The sequence below is a fragment of the Malania oleifera genome, chromosome 10 (genome assembly GCF_029873635.1).
Source record: "Malania oleifera isolate guangnan ecotype guangnan chromosome 10, ASM2987363v1, whole genome shotgun sequence".
NCBI classification, from domain to species: Eukaryota; Viridiplantae; Streptophyta; class Magnoliopsida; order Santalales; family Ximeniaceae; genus Malania; species Malania oleifera.
In genome coordinates, this window is record NC_080426.1 from 17,797,108 (window position 1) to 17,824,741 (window position 27,634).

Consider the following 27,634-nt stretch of genomic DNA (forward strand, 5'->3'; position numbering starts at 1 on the left):
CGAAGACTAACCAAAATTTTTTACGTTAATTATTGTGCTATGGATTATATTTTATTGGGACTTTATTTTAATTATTATCTTACATTATTAAATTTACTTAGCACGGCCAAATCTTGGAAACCTTAGGGGCCGTTTGATGTCATTGTAAAAAATTAGAAAAATAAAAATTAGAAACCAAAACCAAAAACCAGAAATAGAAACTAAAAATCAAAATCGACAACCTATTTGGTTAACATTTATAAAATTAATACAAAAAAATTCTCATTTTCATCTTTAAATCAAAATATTATCAAAAATATTAAAATAACAAAATTATAAATAATACGTATTTAAAAAATGACTATAATAACTACTTCAAAATTTACTTTATGATAAAAATTTTATTAGATATGACAATTAAAAATGGTAGAAGTATTTTATAATTGACTTTATTATTATTATTATTTGAAATTTATGCATATTTTATTTTAATTATATTAAAATTGATATGATTATTTAATTTTAATTTTTATTTAAAAGTGTATAAAATATAAAAAAATTTATTTCTGAATATTAAAATTTATGACAAAAGTTGTTAAAACAACTAAAAACTATAAAATCTGATTTTCAGTTTTTTTGACAAATAGTTAAGAATTGGCAACAAAAATAAGCGCATTTTTATAATATATTATTTTGCTGTGCAAAAATAGAAACAGAAACAACATCGATACTAAACAAGATAAAATAAAATAAAACCTCCAGGGTGTGGTTCAGGTGGTAGTGTGGGCTGCGAGAGTGCCTCTCATGAGGTCAGGTGTTCAAACCCTCCTGAGCTCATTTCCGCCCCTGAACTCCTAAATTTACCCTCCCTTTGGAGTTGTGGGGTCAACTTTAAGGGGCGCAGGATTAGTCACGTGGACCGTAAAACAGACACGTGGATACCCAGTGCATAATTAAAAAAAAAAAAAGATAAAATAAAATAAGAAGGGAGCAGGAGCTGACAAAATAGGGTATCTACTTTTGGGTTTTCCTTAGCTGGAAATTGGGCAAGAAAGTGCCAGATCTGAGCTCACATGTGTGGATCTGCCTGTTTGGTGGCCTAGAAAGCCTAGGAAAATTTAGATCTATGTGGATCCAAACCCCACCGTTGGGATCTAAGACCCTTCTTCTGTTTGGCAACCTAGAAAGTGTTAGAAAAGGTAGAGAAAATTGGACGATAAATAGGTGGCTATTCCTTTTTACAAAAATAAGAAATCATTTCCCTTGCTTTCTTGTAAATGGAAATTGTAATCACATTTTCAGAATTGGAGGACGGTTTCTTTGAAAAATCAAAAAGATTTTGGGGCCTTTTGTTTCTCAAGAAAAAAAGAAATAAAATGAAAGGAAAGCTGGAGAAAATAAATGGAAAATAGATAAAAAATGAAGGAGATCTGATTGGTCAGGGAGCAGTAACGGCACACAACACTCATGGGCGACGTGGTAGTGTCTAGGTGGCTTAACATGCGGTGGTTTCAGGTAAGTTTCTCCCTTCTGTGCAATTGTGTTTAAAGTACGCATGATTATGGACTCGCAGGATGAACTATGTATGTTCAAGTGTTTATGTGTGTTGTGGCAAATGCTTGATTAAATATGATGGAATAGGGGGAAGTTTAGAAATGAAATGATCGAGGGGAGTTTCAGTGTTTGTAAGAAAAAATATCACTGCTAGCCCTATCAAACATAATAAATAATTTCCTTCTATTTAATTTCAATTTTTGTTATAACCTGTGGATCAATTTAATTCTTATGATGGTATTTAGTTGAAGGGTTGCAAATTAACAATTTAATTCCTATGATAGTATTTAGTGTTGTTTGAGAGATAACATGGGAAAAATGGTCCCTTGGTCTTTTATTGAGACGAGAAGGCTCCTCCACCTTCCTTCCTTTCAATGCGGTTACTGCTGCCTTGTGCTCTTGCTCACTTTAGCTAGGTATTGGGAACAAGTTGTCCCACATCAAGGGAAGACTCTTCCCTTCTTATAGAATATAGATACCTACCTCACCTTCTTCTCATCATGCTCTCACTTTCTCAGGCTGATCCCAAAGTTTCCTAATTGTTCAAATTTATAAAAACTGAGAAAACCAAATGGAGCTATAAACTATTGGTTTCAATTAACCAATGGTTTTCGATCTCATCTTGGTTTTTAATTAAAAATCAATAAATTTGGTTTGGTCATCTGTTCTGGACAAAATTGAATCGAATTGATTAGGCATCTAGGCCTAAGAGGCAATTAAACATATTTAAAGTTGTGTTGCTGCCATATGTGCAGAGTGCACTAAAGGCAGAGATGATGAATGTCTATCATCATTTTTGTTTGTTGAAAGAGTTGAAGATAAATAATGTTGTGGTAGAAGGTGATTATATTGTTATTATTAAAATGTTCCACGAGTCTAGGTCCTCTTTCATATAGCTTACTTTGATATGTACAATTTCCTTTTTTATATGTTGAGAGGGTTAATGAATTGGGCATTTAAGTTCCTTCCATTGGTAAGGAAATATTGCTACAGAAAATCTAGCCTAACTTGCGGAATAGGCAGAAAGGTAATAGAGATTTTGTTTTGTAAAATTCAAAATTGGTGATTAAGAAGTAGTGTTTTTTTTTTAATGAAATGTTTGTAAAAGTGGTAAAGAAAGATATTACATATCAAATGAGAACGCTTATCAGAAAATTTTCAAATGAGATGCTTTCAAATGAAAGCATCTCATCGAAAACAATTTCAAATGAACATCTCATGGGAGTAATTTCAAATGAGCACCTCAGTAGAAACGTTAAATATTCTTTCCAAGCACCTTGGCTAAACCAGAAAAATCACAAGTCCCTTGCTTGCCACCTTTGATATTCACCAAGTGAGAGCTCCTCTTTTGGATGAGCTGATTTTGCAAGTTTGGTTGGACTATTTTGCCACAGTTTTCCTTCTCTACGAGGGACTTAAACCTTAGTCCATAATCTATGAAGGGGGATACTCAAAACTCATTAGGCACTTCAACAATACCAAGGGAATGTTCATGTTCTGGTATTACATCATGCTTTATCTTCAGTTCCCTCACTAAGCGAAGACCATCATGTGCATCCATTTGCTGTGCACTACATACATGTGGTAGTGACATGACTTTATTTTTCTGATTCTTTCTCCTTGTCTTTACCATTTTGTCTTTCCTTTTCCTTCTTCATTCAAGTTCGTGTGGACTATAGCATCTTCCATTTCTTGTCATACCTCCTTCTTCATTCAAGTTCGTCCAGACTATAGCATCTTCCACTTTTTGACATACCTTATACTCCTGACAAGTTAGCTGCATTGGTCTCTTCCGCTGATCTTATAATCTTAGCTTCATACTTCCTTGGCACAACTTGATTTGATGTATATGGAAATGGCGGAGGTGGTTTAATCGTTATGGAATCAACAAATCGATGGCGGATGGTGCCTGATATTGAATATATATAGCGGTGTAGGTAATGATGATGGATGGTGTGGAGTTTTAGACTTCACAGATTTCCAAACCATTGATGGAAGTATTATTGTCAGGTAGTGGATTGGTTTTGATATTGAGATTTTCAGTATCTTCTATTGGTTGAAACTTCAGAATGTTGGCATCAATCAAGTCTTGCACTTTGTCTTTAAATGCATTTAGTTGGTCATTAGGTTCAATTAGATTGGATGAAAAGACAATTGTTTCACGATACAGTTCTTTCCAATGCATAATAAGTTCTATCTAGACACCATATTTTGTCTAAGGAATACCATCTTAATCAACGTCATTTTGAATAGCTTTTAAAAATAACAACTCGTTTCGATTTGAGCATTTCATCCATGCAATAGTGGTAGATGAAAGGAATTAGGACTACTTAATGTATAGAATCTTCTATTGAGAGGTATTTGTGGCTAAGGTTAGTGAATATATTGCACGATATATTGTCAAGAACAATAATTTTTTGTGGGATAATGTCTCAAAACATCTATTTTAATGAGTTTTGTCCTCGAGCCTTTATCACATATGACCATGCCACACCCAAATCATGTAAACTCTTAAGAAAAGGAAAAAAACACACAATTTAAAGTTATATCATAGTGATATAATCTTTGTTTGGAAAGAGTTAAAGATAAAGAATGTTGTGGTACATGGTGATTGCCATGTTATTCTTAGAGTGTTTCATGAGTCTTGTATCCTCTTTCATATTCCTCGCTCTAAAATGCACAACATCATTTTTGATTTTTTGAGAGTGTTCATGCATGGAGGTTGAAGTTACACCAAGGAGGGAATATTGCTAAAAAAAATCTAGCATGACTTGCGAAATCAGTGAAAAGGTAGTAGAGATCTTGTTTGTAAAATTCAAAATTGTGAGTAGGTACTAGTGATATTTTGAGTTTTTTTTACTGACTTGGGGGTAATGGGAAAAAGAAAACATAAAAGTAATGTGAGCTCAAAACATATTACAAAAGTAGGGTTTCCATTTTGAAAACACGGACAATAGAGTGTCCAATGAAATGGTCAGATTTTTGTTTGTAGACCCAAAATGTAGACCAAGGCGACTGGAATGAGCCCCACACCTTTGCATGGAAAGTGGTTGGGGGGCTTGTGGTTGCAAGCATTAATGGAGGGGCAGGAGTGGATGGCTGTAGGCCTATAAAACAGCAAGTGGGATAGGGGCTTGGGGAAGGAGGAGAAGTGAGACATTATTATTTATTTTAAAACTTAGGCAAGAGGGGCAATGGGTAGCATTATTACAACTACCATCCTAGGATTATATGTAGTATATTATCTATAATATAATACTATTTATCGAACTTGTCAATTATTATTTGTGGGTCTACAAATATTGTTGCCCATGCCTCCTCTTGCTTGAATTTTAAAACCAATAATAATGCGTCCTTTCTCCCCTTTAAAAGAAAAAATAATGACTTTTACTATTATAGTATAACAATAAAAGACTACTAATAATATTAACTAATAGTAAATATTTGTAAGTCAAATATAACAGTAATATAATAATAAAGAATAAAATAAAAGATTACTATCTACAATAATTAATAGTAGTAAGTTTAATTATCATTATATTATCAATTAGTTATGCTAAAAGTAATAATTTACAAATTGAATGTAATAATAATACTACTATTATGTTATTATAGATAATATACGACATAATCTTAGGATGGTTATAATAATGCTGCCCACAACCCCCTTTTGCTCAAATTTAAAAATAAATAATACTGTCTTACTTCTCCCCTTTTATTAATCCTTTCCAGCTTATCCCAAGCCCCTATCCACTCCTACCCCCTCACTTTTCATGCAAAGGCATAGGATCCATTGTGGTCACCTTAGTCCGCATTTTGGGTTTGCGGACAAGAATATGGCCATTGCGGTGTGTCAGACTCTTGTCCGCATTTTTAAAATAGTAACAACTCTGCTTTTGTAATATGTTTTATACACTATTTTTGTGTTTTTTTCCCCCTATTACCCAACTTGGTTAGAAAACTTGTCATTTTTTCAATGAAAGGTTTATAAAAGTGGTTAAGAAAGATATTACATATCAAATGAGAGCACCTATTGAAAAAGTTTCAAATGAGCATCTCATGTGACTAATTTCACATGAGCACCTCATAAGAAACGTTTAAAATTACGTGCTTTTATTTGTCAAGAAATATTCTTTCTATGTACCTTGAGTAAATTGGAAAAAATACAAGTTGCTTGCTTCTCACTTTTGAAATTCACAAGTGAGATCTTTGCTCCTCTTTTCAACAAGCTGATTTTGCAAGTTTGTTTAGAATATGGAGGAACTTAAATCTCAGTTCACTAATCTATGAAGGGGGTACTCAAACATATCAAACACTTCAATACTATTGAGGGAATGTTTTGGTATAACAACATTCTTTATCTTTAGCTCCCTCACCAAACAAAGATCATCTTATACATCCATTTGTAGTGTGCTACATTCACGTGGCAATGACATGAATTTTTAAATGCATTTAGTTGGTCATTAGGCTTAATTAAATTGGATGAAAAGGCAGCTCTTTTAAGTGCTCATCAATGCATAATAAGCTCCATCCGACACCATATTTTGTCTAAGAAATACTATCTCGATCCTATTAAGCAACATCATCTCTGAACAACAATCAAAAATGAAATCTCGTTTGGATTTGTGCATTTCATCGATGCAATAGTGGTAGATGAAAGGAATTAGGACCACCTAGCATAGCATATAAAACCTTATATTGAGAGGTATTTGTAGCTAAGTTAGCAAATATCTCGCATGATATAATGTCAAGAATGATAAATTTTTTTGGTATCATGTTTCAAACCATCTATTTTGATGAGTTCCAACCTTGGGCCTTTGTCACATGCCATATAAATCATGTGAAGTCTATGAAAATAAAAAGGAAAGACACAATTTTAAGTTATATCTTGATGACATGATATTTGTTTGTTGGAAGAGTTGAAGATAAAGAATGTTGTGGTACAAGGTGATTGTGTTGCTATTATTAGAGTCTTTCACGATTCTAGTATCCTCTGTCATATTGCTCACTCTAATATGCACAACATCGTTTTTGATATGTTAAGAAGGTAAATGGATGGATTGGACGTTTAAGTTCCTTCCACTAGGAAGGTAATATTGCTACAGAAAATCTAGCCTAACTTGTGAAATTGGTATAAAGCTAGTAGAGATATTGTTTTGTAAAATTCAAAATTGTGGAGTAGGTAGTAGTGACTTTTTTGATGAAAGGTTTGTAAAAGTGGTTGAGAAAGATATTACATATCAAATAAGAACACCTATAAAAAGAAGTTTCAAATGAGCACCTCATCTAAAACAATTTCAAATGAGCATTTTATGGTAGTGATTTAAAATGTGCACCTCATTAGAAATGTTTAAAATGAGGTGCTTTTGTTTGACATAAGATATTCTTTCCTAGCGCCTTGACCAAATTGGAAAAATCACAAGTTCTTGCTTGTCACTTTTGAAATTCACAAAGTGATATCTCTGCTCCTTTGTTGACAAGCTGATTTTGCCAGCTCAGTTAGACTATTTGCGGTGGATTTCCCTCTCTATGAAGGAACTTTAACCTGAGTCCACTAATCAATGTAGGGGGATGCTCAAACTTATCAAACACTTTATTAATATCAAGGGAATGTCTCGGTATAAAAATATTCTTTATCTTCAGCTCCCTCACCAAAGAATGATCATCATATACACCCATTTGCAGCGCTACATACATGTGGCAGTACTATAAATGCATTTAGGGTAAAGTTAGCCTTTTGATCCATGTGGACACTATTATGGCTTGATATACATTGTTGGCCCACAACCTAACAGCTTAAGCTTTTAGGTAAAGTGGTAATCTAACTTTGTACCAGAGCTAGTTACCATGAGGTCCTGGGTTCTGGTCTTGTTGCTCACGTTTATTGTGTGGTGTTTAAAAATTATTGTATTCCCTATAATGGGTATTATCTTTCATTTACTTATCTCTCCCATGTGCTGTCGGGCTGCATGTTGTGGGGGTGTGTTAAGGCTTAATATACATTGTTGGCCCACAACCTAATAACTTTAGCTTTTAGGTAAAGTGGTAATCTAACAGTCCCGAAAAATTGTAAAAATGAGTCTGCTCCTGAACTATCAACCCATGTAGCCTCTTGACCTAATATGCCAAGAGGCCTCAATCACAACTCTCGATCTGCTATCTTTCTCTTTGCCCGTTGTTGACCCACTCTGATCAATTGACCTTCAACACTTGAATCAATCTTCAAGGCTAAGTTGATGACTTGATGTATCTTCAATGCTTGAATCAATTGATCTTCCCTTAGTCGCCAAGACTTGTTCTGAGACTACTGCACCAAGGTTGTTATCAATCATCAAGGCCAGGGTTTCAACGAACTCACTCTTCATGGCTAGGTTTGAAGTTTAGCAATCTTGCTGGTTAAATTGGAGGAAATACTCCTCCACTCCATTTTGAGCTGGGAAGATGTGTGAAAAAATCACAAAAATAGTGAGAGGTGTGTTCAAACACAAGGTTTCTGGAATGAATTTTATTATAATGTTTGGAATGATGTTGCATCCATAAATTTCTAGAATGATGCGTGGTTAAATTTAACTCATCATAAATTTTAACCACATGTTTTGTGGAGATTAATCAACAGGATTGGGAACTGAAGCAGAAACATTAGTGGAGTTGCAGGCCCATGTGCCAATAGATTGGCTTAGTTTGTGTTGTAGAGTGGTTTGCTCATATTGGAAATATTATTTATTTTAAATGTGAGTTGCAGTGGTTATTTGAGGGGAGCTTAGTGATATTTTAAGAACCAGAAAAAGGTCACTATTTGGTTGAGGCTAGTTCACCAGTGCGGAACAGCTCACAAAAATCTGGTCTTAATATTCTACTACCCCAACACAAATGCATATGAAATTTCTGGATTTACTAGATTAAAGTTTGTTTATGTGCCTAAGCAGGGATTTGTACTCATGTAAAACTGAAGGTTAAATGAGTGTTTTTTCAAGATAAGCTAACTGCTGCAAGATCAGAACAGTCAGAAGCAATTGTTTCAGGTCATATTAGGACTAGTTAGCTCCGCGCAAATCAGTTATGAGAATTTTGGGCCTTAGCTTTAGGGCTGACACTGTTGCTGCTGTCTAATGGAAGCTTCGATGTGTTCTACAGTTCTACTGTGCTTACTTGAATCCTTGTTTCACACTGATTTTGTGTGTGTTGAGCCACAACTTGGCATACTTCTCATTGTTTTCTTATTTGAAGTTCATATGTGAAATTAAGATTAATTCAAGAAATGTTAGTTCAATCATAAGGTGGAGAAAACTTGGGGAAATGGATTCCTTGTTAAAATTCATATATGGAATACTTGGGAAATTTTCAAATAAATATATAGGGAAAAGGCAATTAGTAATTCAGAGCAATTCAATTTAAAAAGATGTTGCTATCAATAATAGCTTGAGGATGCTTAATTTGAATGGCAAGTCTGTCTGGTGACTGCCTTCTGCTTTAATCTATGTCTACCATTGTAAAAATACATATATGGAATCCTTGGGAAGTTTTCAGATAAATTTATTGGGAAAGCAATTATTAACCCAGAACAATTCAATTTAAAAAGATGTTGCTACCAATATTAGTGTGGGGATGCACTATTTGCATGCATCATGGATACTTGGTAGTTAATTTTAAATAGTAAATATAATTGTTCTGGGTAATGATAATTGGAATCTGGACAGCAGCTACTAGCCTCACTTTCTTTTTGCTTATATAGCCATGACGTCCCTCTTTCCTGTGTATTCTCAACTATAGAGTAGTCGAATGGAGATTTGAATCATGATTGAGACTCAATTATGAATTTGGAAATAAGAATCAAATGGTATTGTAAGATTGGATACAGAATTTGAAAGATCAATTTTAAATGGTATTTATATATGTGCAACAAATATCATCTTTATCCTGTTAGTTGGAAGGTTAAGTTCCCCCAAAAATGAAAGCATTTACTTGGTTGGTTGTGCTTAACATATTTAATGCCAATAAATTGCTGCAGATTAAAAGAGCTTTGAAGGTTTTCTCACCAGATGTTTGCATGCTTTGTTATAGGAATTCTGAAACAGGCTCTCATCTCATTTTGTATTGTGATTTTGCATGGAGGATTTGGAATAAATTGTTCAGTTTTATGGAAGAGAGTTGGGTATGTCCCTCTTCAGTGGAAGATCTGTTAATCACTTTTTTTGCAGGCTTTGGAAGAAGGAACGATAGGACGGTTCTATGGAAGTGTAGCAAGTATGCAGTTTTATGGGGTTTATAGTTGGAACATAATGCACAGATATTTTTTTTTTCTTTTTTTCTGGGAAGAAGTTGAATTCGCATTTGGTATGGGAAAAGATTCAGTTGTTGACCTCTTTATGGTGTGTCGGGTTTGGAATTTTCAGGGAAGCTAGCTTTCAGGGGTTAAATAGGGATTGGAAGAACTGGTTGGATTGATTTCTGATTTTTATTGTTTTAGTTTTTTTTTTTACTTTTTTGTGAGATGTCTTTATTCTCCCTTCTTGCAAATTCTTTCCTTATTAATAAAATTTCTTTTGCTATCAAATATATATATATATATATATATATATATTGTTGAATAATTGGGTAAAATGGAAGGCCTAAACGCAATGATAGATCTCTCCCTCTATTTATAATATATGTCAAGTACAATTGGAATGACCATAATACCTTACTAACTTGCACTTATTACAAACCAAACTCTAACAATTAATAAAAATGCTCAATGACTAAATAATCATTAACACTTCCTCTCAAGCTGGAGCATATATATCATATGCTCTTAGCTTGTTGCAAATGAATTTCACACGAGCACCTCCCAAGGCTTTAGTGAACAAATCATCAAGCTAAAACTCGTACTTCACATGAGTGGTTGTAATGAGCTTCTGTACAAGTTTCTTTGGAATAAAATGGCAATCAATTTCAATGTGCTTTGTCCGCTCATGGAAGACAGGGTTGGAAGCAATATGAATAGCAGATCGATGGTCACACATCAACTCTGTAGGTTGAGAATATGGAAAACCTAGTTCTTTCAACATGTTCTTCAGCCAAAGTGTGCGCCATAGCCCTGTATTTTGACTCAACACTTGACTTGGCCACCACAGTTTGTTTCTTACTTTTCCAAGACACCAAATTACCACCGATAAAGATACAATACCTGGTTGTGGATCTTCGGTCAGAAGGTGACCCGATCCAATATGCATCTGTATATCCCCGAACATGAGTGTGATCTCGATCTTGATATAAAAGACCTCTCCCTTGTGCACTTTGGAGATATCTCAAAATGCGAATTACTACATCCTTGTGACTTGTTCTCGGAGAATCGAGAAATTGACTTACAACACTTGTTGTGAAGGATATATCTGGTCGGGTGACTGTGAGATAATACAACTTTCCAACAGGTCTCCTATACCGACCTGGGTTAGGCAACAAATCACCCATATTTGGCACCAAGGTCTTAAATTTCGATTTCGACTCAAATTTCGAAGTTCCAAAAGTACGGAAATTTTGATTTCGATGTCGATTTTGATTTCGATTTGAAAAAATAATGGAAACTAGTAGTAAAGCATGGAATTCTTTGTGAAACTTTAGAAATGGTTAACAAACATAAAAATATAAGTTTTAAGACTAATATATTACAAATTAAATACATCTATGTTTTGTATGAGGTGGAAAAGTTGTAAAATAGTATGTGTATCAAACATGTTTGTAAGATAATGTACATTAAACATATTCAGTTAATGCAAACGAAATTCATAAATCATTTAAATATTATTTATTATACAAATATTGATAATTTAGACATGAATGGTTAAATAAAATATTACTATTAGTTTATTTTTTCATATAATTTCAAAAGCATTTGTGATAACCTTTTGTTTCAATCAAATAAATAAAATAAATTAAAAGAGAAATTTCACTTCACTCTCAAGGTTTTGATAAATTTCGACAAATTTCGCAAAAATTTCGGGGTTCCGATAAATTTCGGATGATTCGTTGAGATTTCGATGGAAATTATGTAAGACGGAAATCGACTGCCATTTCGATTTCGAAGGTGACGGAAATCGGAAATTTTGACCGAAATTTCGACAGTTTCGTGGAAATTTAAAACCATGTCTGGCACTAACTTACTATTGGGATCCATGGGTGTATCAACAGTTTTAGATCCTAATAGCCCCGCCTCATCTAAAAGATCAAGAACATACTTTCTCTGTGACAATACAGTTCTTGTATGAGATCTCGATACTTCTATACCCAAGAAGTACTTCAATGGTCCTAAGTCCTTGGTCTAAAACTTACTCTGTAGGAAAAACTTCAGGTCTTGGATGCCTAGATCATCATCACCAGTGATTACAATGTCGTCCACATACACAATAAGTAAAATCCTATCAAATGGAGTATGACGATAAAAAATAGAGTGATCTATTGCACATTGATGAAGGCCAAACTCAAGTACTAGTGTACTACAACACTAAAAGCGAAACCATGCCCTTGGAGATTGTTTTAATCCATACAATGATTTCTTAAGTTGACATATTGTGCCTGACTTCCCTTGAGCAACAAACCCAAGTGGTTGCTCCATAAATGCCTTCTCATGAAGATCTCCATGTAGGAAAACATTTTTCACATCTAACTGATGTAGAGGCTAATGACAAGTGGTTGCTAAAGATATGAATAAACGTACTGAGGCAAGTTTAGCGACTGGAGAGAATGTGTTTGAATAATACAAACCATACGCCTGAGTATACCCCTTAGCAACGAGGCGGGCCTTCAAACGAGTCACAGAATCATCAAGATTGACTTTCACAGTGTACACCCAGCGACAACCAACCATAGACTTATCAAGAGGAAGCAGTATCAAACATGGTTTTAAATCGCAGTAGCGGGTAGCGTAACGTAATGGTAATGGGTGTAACGGGAAGTGGGAGTAGCGGATGTTACATAATGGGAAGTGGGTGTAACGGCCGTGAATTTTTTTGAAGCATGCACAACCTTGTGCATATTAGCATACTTGCATGTTTTAAGCTTTTAGCCCTTCTTAGAAAGAGTTTTAGTGTCTTTTGGATCCTTCTGTTCGAGTAACTAAGTTATTTGGTAAGGGCAACAAGTTTACATTTGTTTTGAACCACCATTGATAGAAAAAATTACGCGTGTGCATATTTATACTTCACATTGTTCTTATCTGTGATAAATTATTATGTGTGCTAAATTAATTAATATAACAAAATATATTATACACTCCATTAATCTATTAGACACATAAGACATACGAATAATACAAATATAAAATAGCTAGAAAAGAAAGAAGGTTGAAATTGAAAAATATAGAACATGAATATCACATTACTAATATTATCAAAATAAAATATTTACCTAACAAGTTAGTATTTTGAAATTGTTAATTAATGCATCTATTGTGAGTATTTAAAGAAATAGTAAATTTTGTATCATTGTCATCCTCATTATAATCTTTTCCCCCTCATGCCACTCGGTATATTGAGAATGATATATGAAAGAGAGGGAAAAAGTGAGAAGGAAAAGTAAAAAATAAAATAATTTGTTGGTGTAATAGTTCTATGGCAGTTACGTAACGGCCATAGCGGCCTTTACGTAACGGTCGCGGTTTGTAACGGCCGCTACGGTTGTGATTTTTCTTCCCACCAATTTTGCGGTGTTAATGGTGTCAGTAACCCAAAAAACCATTACGTAATGGTCGCGGCCGTTATTTAAAACCATGGTACCAGATCCCAAGTGTCATTATCATGTAGTGCACGCATCTCTTCAACCATTGCTATCCTCCACTCAGAATGGGATAGGACTTTAGAAATAGATTTTGGAAGAGAAAAACGGAAGACAAAGTACTAATAAAATAGTAATAAGAGGGTGACAAGAAATCATAACAAACAAAATTAGAGATCGGATGTGGGGTACAATCATACAAGTGCGTTTACCTTTTCGAGCAGCTATAGGAGGATCAACATCATGGGAAGCAAGATTTTCCGATGAGAGAACTAGAGGCACAGTAATAGAAGCTGAAGGAGGCACTTCCCTTTTGAGTTGCCGTGTGTATACTTGCAAATTGGGATGATCCAAGTGACGAGAAGGACTCAAACTGGATGAAGATGTAGGAGGATTGGGCATAGATATTACATTCGGACCTAGAAGGCAAAGAAAAGAAAGAGACTCATTAAGGTCAACAAAACTCAAGGAATTAGAGTAGTATGGTGTAGACTCAAAGAAGGTGACATCAACAGAGACAAAAAATCAATGTAAAGTAGGACTCTAACACTGAAATCCTTTTTGAGTATAGGAATTGTAACGAACCAGAAATTTTTAATGATTAAATAATTAGGGAAAATAATAAATGGGATAGACAAATAAAGAATAATGGAAGAAGGAAGATTTAAAAGAGGAAAAACAGCAGAACTCGTCTTCGAATATCTTGTCTTCGTCGACGAGTAGTTGACATAGGATCGTTGACGAAGTTCAGTCCCTCGTCGACGAAGAGATCCCGAGTGAGCAAATTTCGGATTTTAAGTTTCGCCAACGAACACATTCTTTCGTCGACGAAGTCCCTTCTGTGGTTTGTCGACGAAGCCAAATGGCAACATCGAGTATAAAAGGAACCAAGGAAGCTTCCTTGTGAAGAAATCCATTTTTCTTCTTTTTTTCTCTCTCTAAAACGTTTCCTCTCCTTTCTCTCTTCAAATTTGACCCGGATTCAGCCTGAATCGACAAACGGAGACCGCTACGGTATTTTAGGGAAGATTCTCTAGACATCTAGCGGAGCAGATTTCTAAACTGGACTTTTCTGAAAATGCTCCAAAGTTGAGGTAAGGGTTAAGATTCTTAGTTTTGGGGTTTTAAATGTTTATTTGAGGTTTATAGGTTGAGGAAATGCAGAAATAATATATTATTTGAGGTTTACCTGATTAAACTAGGATTTTTGATTCAGAGTTCGGGTGAGCGCCACAGACATCATTTGGGGTTCCTGTTGGCATAGTTCAAGAAAGCAGGTAAAGGGGAATATATATTAAACCAGGTCTTTATGAATTAAATGGATAAATGGATTATGTTATGTATATATGTATATGTTTCCGTATAGGTTTAAAAATGCCAACCGTTTAAATTATAATTTCTGAGCCTAGAGCTGTATTATTAGATATGTATTTTTGAAAATGGACTGATGAAAGAGAAAGATTTTTCTGGTTAATCGTGTAAGAAATTAAATGTATATTTTCAATATAAGAAGGATAAATGAGGGTTGACTTATTTTACAGAAAATATTTGAAATATATTGTTAAATTGTGTGGCATGAGTACAATGAAAATTCTGTGTTGAATTATGTTATATGTATGAGATACAGGGTATACAAGGAATGCAATGAGAATGAAAATGTTATATGGATTATGCTGCATGTGATTGTTAACGTAACTATGAATAAATGATGAACAGCTGAAAGGAACTGCAGACTAACTGATGAACAGCTAAAAGGAGCTGTAGTAGCAGAATAGCGCATATCTATGTGGACTAACTGATGTATAGCTAAAAGGAACTGTAGTACAAATGCAGGAAATGAAAATGAGAATGAAATGAAATATGAATGAAATGAAAATGAAATATGAAATGCGAACAATGTAAAATGGAAAAGAACCACGTAAAGTGAAATGCTATATAATGTCAAAGTTGAGAATATGAACAGATGAGAAATACAGAATAATGACAGACAAAATAAAGTATTACAGTAGTATCAGTATATATGCTAGTATAACATGGTACGTGTTATAAGCGGGGCAAACTCTTCGCCCGAGAGCTTGCTGAGAAAGGCGAGTGCGCTAGTAGATATCAGATGTAGCGGTAGGCTGCATAACGTATTGGGGCAGAGGGAAATTACTTGTATGGGCGGGTAAATTTCCTTATTCTCGAGAGCCTTTACTGGTAAACCTTTGTATGAACTTTGTGAATACGAGATTACTTTTTCACTCGAGGGCTTACTGAGTAAGGTAAGTGCCCTGATATGCTTCAGTTGTGACCATTGATTGCCTAAAGTATTAGAGCAGAGGGGTGCTACTTGTATGGGTGGGTAATCACCCTCCCAATCCTTAGGTCTTCTCGTGGGTAAAATATCTTGCATGTGTTTGATCAAGCTCAGGAAATGATTTTAGAAATTATGATAATGATTTGCAAATGATGAATACATATACATATGTTATTTACAAACCTCATGTTGGCCACATGCTGATTTAATATATTATTTCTTCCCTTACTGAGACGTGTCTCACCCGAATACAAATTTATCTTTTTCAGGACTTCCACGTGATCGAGCTTTGAGAGCTCAAGGTTATTATGACATTTTGGATATAGAAAGAAAAAAGGTATAAACTTTGATGATACTTTTGGGATGTATAAGTTTTATGTTTTATGTTTTATGTTTTATGTTTTAAGTCTTCCAAGTTGAGAATACTGAAAGTTGTAGATTATGTTTTGGACATATGTATATATGTGGATACAGGTGGATGAATGGTTTATTTTGGAACGTAGATAGATGTAGATAACTTTGATATTATATTGGTTGAGGATTGTAGTTATGTTTTTTGCTACGTAATTGTTAATGGAATAACAGGTACAAAAAAATGATTAACATGGCACCTGGGTCCCACCACGCGGGTTTGGGGTGCCACGAAGCATGGTTTGTTAGGTATAACGCACCGGATTGAGTTTTTGGGTTCGGGGTGTTACAAGAATAGCCCAAAAAGATACGTTTGAGTATGAGGATCCAACTTATCCATTCCTGGAGTTAACTGATGGACAAAGGATACACAATCGAATATACGAGGAGGAAGGTAGAGCAAAGGAGCCTTAGGGAAGATAACTAAATATGAGATTTTTCCGCCAAAGACATAGGATGGCATTTTATTGATGAGGGAGCAAGTTGTGAGCACAACATCACTCCAAAAAACTTTGGGGACATTCATTTGATACAATAGGGTACGAGTGACTTCAATAATATGTCTGTTTTTCCACTCTGCAACCCCATTTTGTTGTGGAGTGTGGGCAAAAGAGGACTGATGGATCATACCAGAGCTAGTTATATAAGTACTGAATTGGGTACAAAAGTATTCCTTAGCATTATCACTACTAAGTGTCCTGAATGGCATATCAAATTGAGTCCTTATTTGGGACAAAAGGCGCAAAAGATATCAAACAACTCGGAATGATCTTTCTTTAAATATAACCAAGTCATCCTATAGTAGTCATCAATAAATGTAACAAAGTACTGAAACCCCAACTTTGATGTGACACGACTAGGATCTCAAAATTGGAATGGATTAGCTTGAAAGGACTAACCACTCATTTGTCGACCCGGGAAGCAAAGGGAACGCGATGATTCTTGCACAATTGACAAAACTCACACTCAAGATTAGACATGGAACTCATGTAAGAACCAACTGTTTCAACTTGTCCAAGGACGGATAACCAAGGCGACAATGGATTTGAAGTGGTGTAGCTGTGATTGTGCAGGCAATAGGTGGAAAAGGCGACTCAAAGTAGTAAAGTCCACAAGCCTAACGTCCTATGCCAATTGTCTTTCTCGTCTTCAAATCCTGAATAACAACAGAATGAGGAAAGAATGTGACAAAACAATTTAGTGACTTTGTAAGCTTACTAACATGATATTGAAAGGAGATTTAAGAATGTAAAAGTAGAATAAAGAGAGATGGAAGGAGTAGGATTTACTGTTCTATGGTGGGTTTTAGAAAAAAAGGGTGTATGTTGTAGGTATACTGATGTCATTTTGGATATGTACGATGGAGTAATGACTAGTGTAAGGACTATAGATGAAGAAACTAGAGAATTTCCAATCACCATAGGTGTACATCAAGGATTTGCTTTGAGTCCTTATCTTTTTGCTTTAGTGATGGACCAATTGACTAAGAGTATTCAAAATGAGGTTCAATGGTGTATGTTGTTTGCAATTGATATTGTATTAATTGATGAAACTATGGGCGAAATAGAGGCTAAGTTAGAATTATGGAAAGAAGTTTGGAATCTAGAGGCTTTAGGAGAAGTAGAAATAAGACAGAATATATGAAATGTAATTTCGGTAATAGTAAGAGGAATATTGGAGACAAAGTTAAACTTGATGATGAAGAAATAAATAGCACTTGTAAATTTTGATACCTTGGATCTATTATGTAAGTTGAAGGAGAAATTGAAGATGATGTAATGCATAGAGTTAAAGCAGGTTGGGTAAAATGGAGAAATGCTTCGAGTGTGCTTTGTGATCGTAAAATACCCTTAAAATTAAAAGGGAAGTTTTATAAAATGGCTATAAAACCAGTTATGCTATATGGATCTGAATGTTGGGCGACGAAGAAACAGAATATCCAAAAAGTAAAAGTTGCCAAGATGAGAATGCTTAGATGGATGAGTCGTATAACACTGAAAGATAAATTAAGGAATAAACATATTCGCGGTAAGTTAGGTGTAGCTCCTATAGAAGATAAGATAAGAGATGGACGACTCAGATGGTATGGACACTTGCAACATAGGCCACATAGTGCGTCAGTGAGGAAGAGTAAGTTACTAGGGGCAATAGAAGTGGTAGGGGTAGACCTAAAATAACTTGGAAGGAAATAGTGAGTAAGGATTTAATAACCGTGAATCTGTAAAAAAAAATGGTTCATGATCGCATAAATTGGCGGAAAAGGATTCATATAGCCGATCCCACCTAGTGGCCTGGGACTTGAGGCTTGGTTTTGTTGTTGTTGTTGTATCCCCTTAACAGAAATAGTGGACCCATCAGCAAGGGTAACTTGAGGTAGATTTTTGAGGATACTAGAGATTAGAAAAGAAGTTGGTTGCATTTGTTACATGGTCAATGACAGCAGAATCGATAACCCAAGGACTAGTAGGAAGGATATCAAATGACATACAGACTGTAGGATTACCTTTCTGGGCAAAAGACGCAATGTGAGAAGATGCTTGTTGAGACAACTAATACTGTACAAACCTTGAATACTCCTCCTTTGATATAGTCACAGTATGCAGTTCACTCAAACATGTGGTTAACGAAGGAACCATACTTTTGGGATTTGCAAACTCCATCCCAACATTCACAAACTCAGACTAATGACCACAAGGTTAATTGTTGGAACAATCAGAACAACCACGAACAAGGTGACCAACCATGAACAAGTCACAAATAAATCAGTACTAGACTGCCACAGCACCAAGAAACTCAAACACAGCCCCTAGAAAGCAACTCACAGCACTGAAACAATTGGAGAAGTGAACCACTGAAACTACCATGTAGAAATCACCAACTAACTTATATAACACTGCCATAGCCTCACAAAAAACAGCTTATGAGCACTGTCACTGCTCCAAGAAAGTCATCAATGACTGTTACTAACACTGAACAACAACTGATGAATTACTAGGAGTGCATGGTTAAACAAAGATTGGAACTTTGAGCAAAACACATGTCTAACAGCTTGATATTTTTATAAATGAAAGGAATTAGATCATTGAATCAAAAAACACAGCAAATCGCACTGACCCAATAAACTCAATAACCATTGATAAACTGCTTCATGAAGCATCAAACAAACATTCCTTGGGTGCCGCACTTGAGCAATTAAAAAAGGTGAGATCTTTGGGCAAAAAACATCACGAAGAACTCCAAAAACATGTTAATAGAGAGAGATACTGCAGGATCATTTCAGGTCAAAACCATGCCTGAAAGTGGCTTCACAAGCCGGTGCATAGGGTCAGCCCTGGCAGCCTTCGTCCGGCATGTGAGGGCGCGTGGGACACTGCCTGGAGGTGGGACTTTCAGAAGGGGGGGGGGGGGGGGGAGATCGGCAGTGCCTGTGGGTGACTATGGTGTTGGTTTTGACAAATCTATAGTGGATTTGATGTTCTTGAACTGGCAGTGTTGCCCAGAAAATTCCACCGACTGGTCTGAATTTCTGCTGCTGCTGGCTGTTTTCTAGGGTTATAGTATCGCTGAAAAATATTCTATGATAATAGACATGCAGCCGATTTTGGGTTTCAGGCTTTGGTTTCATGGTGGTGGTAACAGTTAGGGTTTAGGTTTCAGAATCATCCTTTGATACCATGTTAAATAATTCAGTAAAATGGAAGACCTAAACTCAATGATAGGTCTCTATGTCTATTTATAATATATGTCGAGCACGATAGGAATGACCATAATAACCTTACCAAGTTACACTTATCACAAACCAAACTCTTAACAATTGATAATAATGCTAAATGACTAAATAACCATTAAAATATATATATATATATATATATATATATATATATATTGGATAGATAGATATATATCGAAATTTCAATGAATTATGAATCAATCTGAATCATGTTGTTAAGTGGTACGATACTTGCCTTTGAAGCAAGTTTCTGTAGATCCGAATATGAATGATTTATTTGAACAAACATTTATTCAATGATCATATACAAATAAAAATTAGTCATATACAGAAGATATACCATGATCTAACCGATAATGCTATGCTCTCTTTAAAAAAAATATATGCTCAGAAATGAAGAAAAATGAATGAAAAGTTGGACTTTATAGTTTTTAAGGGGACGAATCAATAAAAACAGTAAAAATTTGAACCTTATGGTGTTTTATAAAAAAAGAAGAGTCATTTTTAATGCGTAGGCTTTCTCTAACAACTAAAATAAGAAAGCAAATAAGAAAACATGAACAAAGTTGCTAAACTATTAAAAATTAGACCTTTAAGTCTGGAGAGTGGAAAAGGCACCGTGTCAACCACAAGCTCACTCACGGAATTGACTTTGGTGTTTTTTTTTCCCAAGATATGGTTTTCTTTTCCAACTCTGGCTTTCTCCTATATTTTTTCAATGTCAGAAAAGAGGGTGCGGAATGAGAAGGCCAACAAACTTCTTTATTCTCTAGTGGAGGACAGACCTCACGTGAATAGAAAATAAAAGGCCAACAAGCAAAAAAAGAAGGAAAAGAAACGCGTTTAAAGGGCTTTAATTTAGGTTTTATTCTTTTAGAGGAGTCGGATATGATGGAATCCTGGACATGACCCAATATTCCTAAATTTCACAGTTCGTACAATTCGATCCAATTCGATTCATCAAGTAAACTGTACTATTTACCCTTGATTCATTAGCCTTCTATGACTCTCCCATGCATTCAAATTGACTTTTGTCTTTCTCGATATGATTCATATGATTCAAATCCGTACAATTTAATCTTAACAACTGTGCTTCTATATCCTGATCCAGATGGGTGGTACTTGGACCTGAACTAGCCTCTTCAAATACTTAAGGATGCATGTGGATGCATTCAGAACTGCTAGGATTTGTTTAAAATTGGGTAGATCTTAGAAGGATCCATCTTGGCCTAGCAACTAAAATGATCCAAGATCAATTATGGGTATGATCCTCCCAGCAAATCTTTGCTCATTGATTTATTAGTTGAATGTTGGTTTAAATAATTGTGCATGGGGTTAATTTGTTTATATGTTACATTTTGTGTGAGCATGAACTGAATCTAGCATCAAATAAAGTATGCCAGTTAGATTAAATGGGGGGCATACAAGGACAGAAATGGGCATACCCTCTAATATTCGGATATGCCAAACTTCCTTCCCTTTTGGGTAGGGAGTGCTTCATGTTGGAATGGAAATAGCAAGAATTATTATGTTTGCTATTGATTTTATGTGTTTTAGAAGCAATCTTCTGTTGTCCTACACCCAATCAAATTGTTAATTTGGTTTTCTTGGGGCTTCCTTTTGTTGTTTTATCCTATTCGTTGTAGAATACATCCTATACATTTAGAACTCTATTTCATTCTTGCTCCTTTTAATCGTTTGCCTTAATTCTATTTTTCTCCATACCATCAAAAAGAAAAAGGAAAAAAATCCTTGAGAAAAGGGCTTAGAGCTGCTCCTTCTCCCCTGGGAATTTTTTTTTTTCCGGTTCAGCTCAACCGAAAAACCTCTTGAAGATTTCTTCATTTCTTCACCACTGCCTTCTTCACAGATCCAGCATTATTTGCAACAGTGTGAGCACAAGTTCTTTTTAATGCAACAGTTGATTGTTTCATATCATATTCTAATAATAGCATTATTTTAATTTCTTGGTCTTCTGTTATTAATATTCTTTAAACCCCATTTTAATTAATTTGGCGAACTCTTGATTTGTATGTTATATTAAGCCTATAAACTTCAATCTAAATTTTCATATTGCAATTATTTTAAACTTGGATCTCAAAATTCTAATATATGCATACTTGGATTTTGCTAGAATTTTAGAAATATTATGAGTTCTTGAAGATATGGTGAAACCACTGAAATGGGTATTGTGGACATCTCTAAGTTCGGAGTAATTTATATCATTTAATATTGCACTTATTATGAATGATGTAGGATTAGTTATGCAGGGTATGGCAACCGTCATATACTTTTTTATTTTTTATTGTTTTAATTTTCTGGAGGTAAAATTATAATTCAAGAAAAGGTAAAACGCCAACTGCAAGGAGGCATACAGAGGCCACAAAAGGCTTGTTTCTCTGACAACAATTAAAAGAATGTGTAATAAGTAGGTCTTAAGACTTAACAAAAAGAAAGTTAGATGATGTTCAGAGGAAAAGCAGCTTGACATACTTCCTTGATCTTTGGAATGGGTCATTTGTTATCCTTATAGATTATTTTCTTCCCCTCCTAGTATAATAGAAGAGAGAGTGGAGCCACTTTGCAAATGGTTGTTCACTATTTGCAGGATGCAGCCATTTTTGAACATCAGCCAGAAAATGATGCTCTGGAGATTCTGTAGTCATCCTGCTTCTTCACTAGATAATATTGAAGCAACAAGTCCGTTCCATTATTAAGTTCTCAATTATTTTTTTGGGATAGGATAGGTTATTTACATTTAATTTATTGATAAACTTTTCAATATGTTGATTCTTATTGTCCAATTAACTATAAAAATTAAAGTAAGATCAAGATGCGTAGTGGCATGTTTGATGTTAAATGAAATATATACTTAGGAGGAATGGATCTTGAAGAATGCTAATATTCTAAGGGAGGTTCGATAGCTACCTCACCTGCAGTACCTTCATTCTTAAATACTTTTCTCTTTCTTGAGAGTCACGAATATGTTGATAACATATTTGTTTTATGCAAAATCACTGGAAAAGTAGGTTCCAAGCATGCCCCTTCTATTACTTTCCCATTCTTGTGAATGTTCGACAATCATCATTGTTATTTTGTGTAAAAAATATATATATTTTTTAATAGCATTTAAAATCTTCTTGAAAATAGATTTTGGACATGACCCTCCCCCCACCCGCTTGTGTACCTTCTCATTCTTGAGAATTTGTTGATGATTATCTTTGTTATTTAGTTAATATGCCCCCTAAAAAGTAGATTCCTAGCATGCCTCCTCTTTCTTGTATACTTTCTCATTATTGAGAATTCCCTGATAATATGGGATTATAAATATTGCGATTAAAATCTCATTCTTAAATTGAACTGTTATCACAGAGAATGAGAGTTTTGTGTGGGCTTTGCTGTGTCAGAATTGTAATAGCTAAGGTTGGGAGAGATGTGGGTTAATGTGATAACAGGTCCTTGTAGAAGATCTGTTGTCTATGTTGATTAAAGAATATACACCTTCGCTGGCTAATGGCTAAGGACCCAGTACGAACTTCGTTTAAACTAGCAACCTTGTAATATACTCTCACTTGGGGAATGCTGAACATTGTTGATAGGCATGCATACTAATAGGTGAGATTTTGATAGATATACTAATAGGCGGGTGCCTATTATCATGCTTAATTGGGCAAAACATAAACAGGGCCTTAGGGTGCCTCCTATGATTCATTGAGAACCTCACGGATTTGATTGCTAGAAAGGAGAGTGAGAAGACTCATGGAGCAGAGCCATGCTGAAATACTACTGCAACGACAAGAAAGGTTGGTTCTTTCTATGAAAGTTATTCTATCTTGAGTTATTTAATGTGGAAATTGGGTTTTACTTTTCACTGCAGGGTCTAGGAGTTCTTTTTCAGTTATTTATTTATTTATTTAAGTGATTGAATATTGAATTATTTGATGAGTAGGATAATGAGAACATGCTTTAGTGATTTTGTTGTTAGCTTAGTATAAATTATGCATGGTTGAGTGTTTTGATGAATTTTTCCTTCATTGGAAACTTGAACACACACAGGTATCCCCTGTGCAATGGTCAACTAGGATTAGTCCCAGTGCCATTACAACCGGTACATTATTATTCTGATTTTCTTCTCAGAACATGATAAACTTTGCATGAATTAATGATAATTCAACAAGCATGTCATTGTTTTGCTGTGTTTGATGGACTTTCCGGTTTCCTTCAGAGGGGCCCTTGGAACTTGGAAGTACTGTGGGGATGATTTCCTAATCCCTATTCAACAAGGGATAAAGTAGGCAACTGGAGAGTAAACTCCTAGCCAAAACAAAGAGTAAATTCTTAGCCAAAATATTCGTAGTTCGTTTGTTTGTTTTTTTCAAATTATTTCTTTTTTGGTTTTACCATGTGTTGGACTAGATAAATGGAGCATGCGACCAAGGTGCGTGAGGTTGTTCGCTGCTTATTTTGTATGCTTTTGGTGATATTTAATAGTGTTTAGGTCAATTGATGCTTTGATTTGATTCAATAAATTGCCTGGCTTAGCTTGAGCTATGAATGCTTCTATACACCCCCCATACGCCACCCCACCTCTCCCCCACCCCATGTTTAGTCTTGCCTGTTTCCAAAATTTTCGGTTTGATGTGTTGTTCTGAATCAGTAAATTGGATGATGTGTTATTGGTGAAACGAGTTCTTGGGACCGTCCATAATATGGATGGTGCTATTTGTTCACTGCACCACCATAGGCCTATCTTGCTGAACAATGAATTTATGAGCTTGTTTTAAACTTTGTTCAATGCAGAGGCCCTTTCGGCGGTGAGAAGTTCTTCAGTGTGTTTACTGTTGAGTAAACATGTATTGGTACGTTATTACTATACACCTTTAGTAAACTAATTAAATAGATGGTGCTGATATACTCTACTCGGCCGTCAGCACACCCTTTAATTTTGTTTGGGGGGCTTGGCCACTAGGTGAGGCGGTGATGGGAAAGATTTCCTTTTATTTTTTTATTAAAATGTTGAAGCGGCTTTTTTTTTTTTTTGTGGATTCGTCCGGGTATCCACAACCGTCAACGACGTCCGTTTTACGGTCCGTCTCTTGGCATCATTTTGTCTCGAAAGCTATTTAAAATGGATGGGCATACATCTATTTTTATAATTTTAAAAAGGTTTGATATATAAATCTCGAGTATAATTGAAATAGGAATATTGTAATTTAGTTCAGATAATAAATTTAGCAAATTACTGTTTTTTTTTTTTAAATTTAAAATTTTCTCTAGAAATTGAAAAATCCAACATTTATTTGGCTTCAATATAACGTCTACAATTTTATATAATTTTATATCGGTTATTAAGGTAAACCCTTTTGAGACAATTTCAATATAATTGATAATCTGAGGAATTTGAAATGTTAATCTTAGAATTTGTGATAGAGGTTTTCAAACAATTTGGACAATAGAGAGGATGGAATCTTGTTCAACAGTGAAGCTGTGCTTTTTTAGTTTTTTTGTATAAATTTTCAAATATAATTTTATATTATATTTTATTTAAATTTAGATTTAAATTTTATTTCTGAGCACTAGATAAGATTATGTATATGAATTTTAATTAAATGCAATGTAAAATTATATTGATTTCTCCCTCTGTGTGGCACGAAAGATATGTTACTCACCATTATTTTTAAGGAATTGAATGTCACTCCCACTTAAATACAATTCAATTCATATGCATACTAGTAAATTCATTTGTGTTGTCATAAAGAATTGTTTGTCATTTCAAAATGTAGCTTTTGTTGAGATGCGGTAAATATCTCCATCTAGAATCCATGGCATTTATAGATAAATAATAGGGTAAAAAACATTGATCTCTTTTTAATTTTTGTTGAAAGGATATTAACTCTCAAGAATTTTCAGACCTCTTTTGAAATTTGTCAAAAAGATATTGTAAAATGACCCGTCTTTTTATAGCTGTAAATATCCCAAAATTCAAATGTCAAGAAAGATTTATAATATTTTTGAAATTTTAAGACAGGCTCATTGGATTTTTAGAATTTTGGAGAAAAATTATTATTTTTTTGTTTGCCAAACATCAAATCAGACTGTGTCCTTTCTCCTAGATATTGAGCAAAACTGAGTGCATGTTAGTATGGGGACGCTCTGCCATTAGTCTCTTTGGAATGGAACTGCTACAGAAAAATGGTTAAACACATTAACATTTCTTCAATCGTTTTAAACAAGATTAATGAATTTGAATGTAATATTAAATGATATTTGGTTGAATGTGCCTTCAATTCTCGCTTAGTGAAACAGTGTTTCAGTTTTCGTTAAGCTATTAATTAAAGAGCAGCACATTAAGAGATTTCCCAGTATTTGTGCTTGCTCTTTTCTTTAATCGTAAATCAAATTAGTTTGTTAGCAAAATGCAGAGACATCTTATGCATCGTTTAATTTCAGTTCGTGGCTGGAGTGAGAGAACTCATTCAACGCCCTAATTGATTAGTGCTTGGTGTCAACCCAAGCACTGATAACTAGGGAGAAAACTCATTCGTACATAACTACATACACAATCCTGTTAAGCCAAGTGTTTTTATCAATAGAAACTGCGTGGAAGCTGTCGTGCATATATATATATATATAATGGCGTATTAAACTGATCAAGTGTGATGATTGAATGGAAGCGTGTACGTGGTACACATCTGTCATCCAAAATGCCAATTGTCATTCAATTCTAAGCTTCCCTGTGAAGCAAGCAACTAAGGAATTGGAGACAGACGCAGCACTCCCCACCACTTATCCATGGAATGTATGAATGGGCGCAGAGGGGGGATTTTGACAGGCAATATTTTGGTAGGTTAAGTGCTTGTGGTGCTGCCTTCCATTTTTTTAGGGTTTTTATTTCTATGGGTAGCACCACGAGGCTGTGCTACGCGTCTATATCTGCCTAGCTAATTGGGCGTTAGAGCCTGTCTCTTTTTCTTTCTTTCTTCCTCCTCCTCCTCCTTTCGGCGTTTGTGTCGTCTATCCAGAACAAGAATTAAGAACAAAAAAATTAAAATTAAGAAGTGCAGTGGCCGAGAGGGGAAAGACAGACTTTTAAGTGATGGTCATAAACAAGTGATATTGTTGAATGCGAGGCTTAATAATGTAAGTTTTGTATTATTTTAAAAGCTCTAATCCGAAAGATTTTGAATTTGAATTTATATTAGAATGGAGAAGATGTAATATAAAAGTATATTAAAATTTGTCCAAATTCATTTAAAAGTTCTTTGGTAAATGACTTATTATGGGACAAATAGATGACAAAGACCTCCCCAAGCTAGTCAACATAGATCAAGCGAAAAACACTAAGCCCAAAAGAGTTATGTCGTGTCTACATGTATTTTTGATTAATCACGGAAATGAGAGGATGCCCTTTTTGTTTGGCCAATTTACATACCATGGGTTTGTTTTTGGTCCAAAAGAAAGAAGTATAGGGGTTGAAGTTGATTCATCAACAGAGAGGAAGGTTAGACATGAATATGATTTGCGAACATGAAACATACTAAAGGAGGATGTCAAGAAGAAAGTAACTTTCCATAGGGACTTGAGGAATAGAAGGGCTCGTAGAAAGAGATGACATGAATAAGTTGTTTTCACCAAAGACAAATCGAATAGGCTCTTTTCAAGTCTAGAAGCAAGAGCTCTTGAGTAAGTCAATTACCTTTTCCTATTAATGACAAAAAATACAAGAGTTTCATGAAAACGGGATCATTAAGATGTGAATTAGGAAAGGAATTAGATTGATGACAATAACACAGGTGTTTACAGAACTAGCACTAGCTATTTTTAGGAAAATTATATAGAAGAACTCTCACTCTGTCTCTCTGTGTCTGCTTCCTAGATTCTAAATATCTTGAAAATGGATCTCCCTCTTTATA

General features: G+C 34.8%; 1 long non-coding RNA gene across 3 annotated transcripts; it reads left to right on the top strand.

Annotated features, from left to right (window-relative positions):
• The first annotated feature begins 896 nt into the window (after window positions 1-896).
• Window positions 897-24,272, top strand: LOC131166902 (uncharacterized). Of its 3 annotated transcripts, XR_009139896.1 has the most exons (5): window positions 897-1,494; window positions 15,850-15,917; window positions 20,833-23,524; window positions 23,778-23,829; window positions 23,947-24,272. It is a non-coding gene; the product is annotated as an uncharacterized LOC131166902 (long non-coding RNA). The 3 variants fall into 3 exon arrangements; XR_009139898.1 differs by having other exon boundaries at window positions 20,833-23,829; XR_009139897.1 differs by having other exon boundaries at window positions 20,833-20,983; window positions 23,407-24,272.
• The last annotated feature ends 3,362 nt before the right edge of the window (window positions 24,273-27,634 follow it).